This window comes from Solanum lycopersicum, chromosome 5, assembly GCF_036512215.1.
Source record: "Solanum lycopersicum chromosome 5, SLM_r2.1".
NCBI classification, from domain to species: Eukaryota; Viridiplantae; Streptophyta; class Magnoliopsida; order Solanales; family Solanaceae; genus Solanum; species Solanum lycopersicum.
In genome coordinates, this window is record NC_090804.1 from 57,561,550 (window position 1) to 57,565,252 (window position 3,703).

Genomic DNA, 3,703 nt, shown 5'->3' on the forward strand with positions numbered 1-3,703 from the left:
TGCTTTTATTCTTCTCTCATTTCTAATAGATAATGAGCTTCAACTTTTTTTGTTCAAAAGTACTTTCTTTATTGGTACTAAATTATTTGCAAAATAAAATTCTTGTTTCACAAAATTATCTGTAGTTATACATCCTTTTTTTCATTTATTTATACTCGATATATTGTAATGCTTATGAGCTTGAACCTATGTAAACAAAAATGACGAATGAGACGTGACACTCAATTTATTATCAATATGAAAGGATTTTTTTTTTTGGGAACCGCTAAATATAGTGGATATTTTTATTATAGGTAATAAGAAACAAGAAGGGAGTAAGAAAAACTTTTCATTCATAATGAAACAAAATATATTAGTACTTCATTTTTTTCTAAAGCCTTAGTGCAAACATAATAACTTCTGTTCGTGATCAAGAATCAATATGAATTGATGTTGGTATGTCGATGATTTTAAATCGTAGGTATATTGCTAAGATTTTGTTGAATTTATCATGAATTAGGTCAGAATAGTTATGTTGAATCCTAATAAAAATGAATTTTCTGTAGGCCTCGTATTTAGGCATAACTTATATTAAACTCAATAATTTCACCCCCTTCTTTATTGCTAGATCTTATTTTTCAATATTGCTACTTTTTCGTGTTATTTCATAGGTACCTTTTAAATATGGTCTATATTTCTAGCTCTTATTCATAATATTTGAACAAATTATGAATGTAAAAGTTTTTTTTTAGGATGGTTCTTCCTTCTAATAATTGTCATAACTATGATCCTTGTCTCCAATCACTACAAAAAAACACTTAAAATCTGAGGGTTAAAATTACATATTCCGGAGGTCAGTAACCCCCGCAACTTAGTTTTATGGCAGTTGCAGAAATTCCTACAATTAGGTGTGCCACAATTATGTCGCAGGGGTTTTTTCCAACCCCTGGTACCAGTAGCGGGGGTTTGCTAACGGGGGTTTTGAACCCACAAATTGATAACTACACAAATTCTAGGATATAGAACCCCAACAATTTATATACTCTGGGAGCCAAAAACCCCACGATTCATAAATTATACATTAAAACTAACAAGAGTTAACTCCTGCTATTTATGAAATGTATCTTTTTCTAAAATTTTGCTGGAAATTAAATATTCAAATTTAAATAATAATAACTAATTAATTAACATAGACAAATCTAAAAGGGCATATTAGTATATGAAATAACACAATAGTTCACCACAAAAGCATGTCATGAAGTGTACTATTACTTCTACAAACTTAATTGGAACATGTTATTCACTTTAACCATATTATTACAAGAAACTTTCAATCACTACAAAAACTTGCTTGAACTTCAAATCACTACAAAAAATTGCTTAAACTTTAGATCACTAGCATCCAAACTCAAGAAAGGATCTACAATTGTACATGTTCATGAAACTTCAGCGGGGTTCACTACGATTACTATCACTAACATCACCTGGCTGCAAAGGAAAATACACATGTAAGTGACTTCATCCAAACTCAAGACTTTTACTCCGATAAAATATGAAATAATGCAAGCTAACACTAAGCATGTGAACAACAATACTAAATTTCACTACTATGAAAGTAAATACCAATGCCACTCATCAACAAATAGGTCAATACTAACATGTAAAAATATGTTCTGGACCATGAGTACTGCTTGCCCATAAAACTTTGCCAAAAATAAAGAAGCTAGTCTCAGTAGATATATCACTAGAAAATACAGTGGATCCAGAAGATGGCTGCAACTAAACGAACATATCTGATATATAAATAAGGTCATTCAAGAAGAGAGAATGTAAACATTATATTTACCATTGTAGTAGTAGGAGCAAATAAACCCACAAATTGTTCTGGTAATGCCCTTTCTTTCATTATCATATATGACTTGAAAGCAGCCATCATTTGAATGTGAGAATTCAACAATTTATTGTAGTTCTCCTGGCAATTGGATGGACATGAAACACTCGAAGCATTCATACCGCTGAATCGAGGTCTTGCTTGTTTAAAAACTCTAGTGGGAACAACTCCTAATCCCAAACACCTTACCGTTCCAGAGTGCTCTTTTCCTAGAACTTTTCCAACTGCATCATCTGGCGATATTATAGACTCATCCACAGTGCTTTGACTCAAAGTTTGCTGAATTTTTTCCTGAGTATACACACAGAACACTTTATCAAAATTTTAAAAAGTAATTGAGAACAAAGATGTATACCTAAATATAATCAAAGTGCATTTACATATTCCTGAGTTAGGAATTCCTTTACTCCTGAGTTTAGCATTCATAAAATACATTTTCCTGGGTTAGGCATTCACATTTTAAGCAAAGTAGATGCATATATTCAATCCAAGTGAGAGATAAGTAGTGAGACATAATTTTAAATCATTTACTCAAGCAAGGATTTTAGATCACTGCAAAATGACAGCACACTATACTAAACGAGGCACCATCAAACTGATTTGAACAATAGCAATGACGAAAATATTAACAGAGAATCTCAGGTTTAAAATAAATAAGAGACTAAACATAAACTGCTTGACATAACTTGTTAATAGAATAGGGACAGACTTGACACAACCAAGGAACTGGAGTGCTATTATTTCCCCCATTAACTAACTTACACAGATAACTTTTGACGCTTCATTTACATATGCTCCATCTACATTCTTATGAGTAGCAAGATAAAGTTCTGCTCGTCCAGGCATTTGACCGGTCTCAGCCATCTATAAGCAAAACAATCAACTTAGAATAACTTGACTAATTAAAAATAATTACACAATAAGTCATCTTAATAACTAAATAAAATGAAAAGATCTAAAATCTTTAACCATTTCAGCCCTTCTTCTAGAGTTAGCTTTGGATCCACCTGTGTGTGGAATGATTTGTTTCTTTCGACTTTCAGCATTTCTGTTGCACATTTCCTAATAAAAAAGATACACGAAATTCAATCATTAAAAAGTAATTATATGACTACACATACTAGTTAAAACAATTAAATATATATACCTGTGTTTCTTTTTATAATGATAATTAACATAAGAAGTCCACTAATCTCTTGGAATTCCATGTGGAACATTATCCATAATCTGAGTTTTGCTTTTTAGTGGATCACTGAACACTTTCCATATGTCCAACCTATTTGCACTCCACTTCTTTGAAATACAATTATAAACATATTGTCGAGCAGCTAAGTTGGTTGTCTCGAAAAAAAATCGAGGCTTCAATAGTAAACACTAGTTAGCTTACCGTTTAAATTTAAATATAAAGATTCAAGAAAAAAATATAAGTATAGTATTAAGAATATAGAGTTTATACCACTATGATTTGATCAAAGACGCTATCGAAGTATGACATAGGCATATTTGGCCATTTGTCAAAGTGCATTGGAAATAAGGACGAATCAGCAGCTAAAAAATCCACAAAAACTAGAAAGAAGGGGTTGTGCTTCTCCAAATGGACAATCCAGGTAGTCAAAATTAACCACAATACGATCTTCTCCAGATAAATTTAGTACTTCTTTAACTTTCACTTTGACTTTTTTTTTTGTTTCCTTCTGAATCTGGAATAGTGAAAATGATATGAAATGAAAACATGTTCAATTTTCCAACCAATCATGTTCTAGAGTGGGTTGTAGTACTTGTTTATGTTTTTAATTGTTTCCCTCTATTGTTCCACAGTGGTTTGTTGCCTTT

At 31.5% G+C, this 3,703-nt stretch overlaps 1 long non-coding RNA gene across 1 annotated transcript; it reads right to left on the minus strand.

Annotated features, from left to right (window-relative positions):
- Positions 1-2,609: 2,609 nt before the first annotated feature.
- On the minus strand, positions 2,610-3,442 carry LOC109120297 (uncharacterized). The gene is made up of 3 exons (XR_011221041.1): positions 3,327-3,442; positions 2,840-2,932; positions 2,610-2,734 (listed from the first exon to the last, which is right to left on the minus strand). It is a non-coding gene; the product is annotated as an uncharacterized lncRNA (long non-coding RNA).
- Positions 3,443-3,703: the final 261 nt, after the last annotated feature.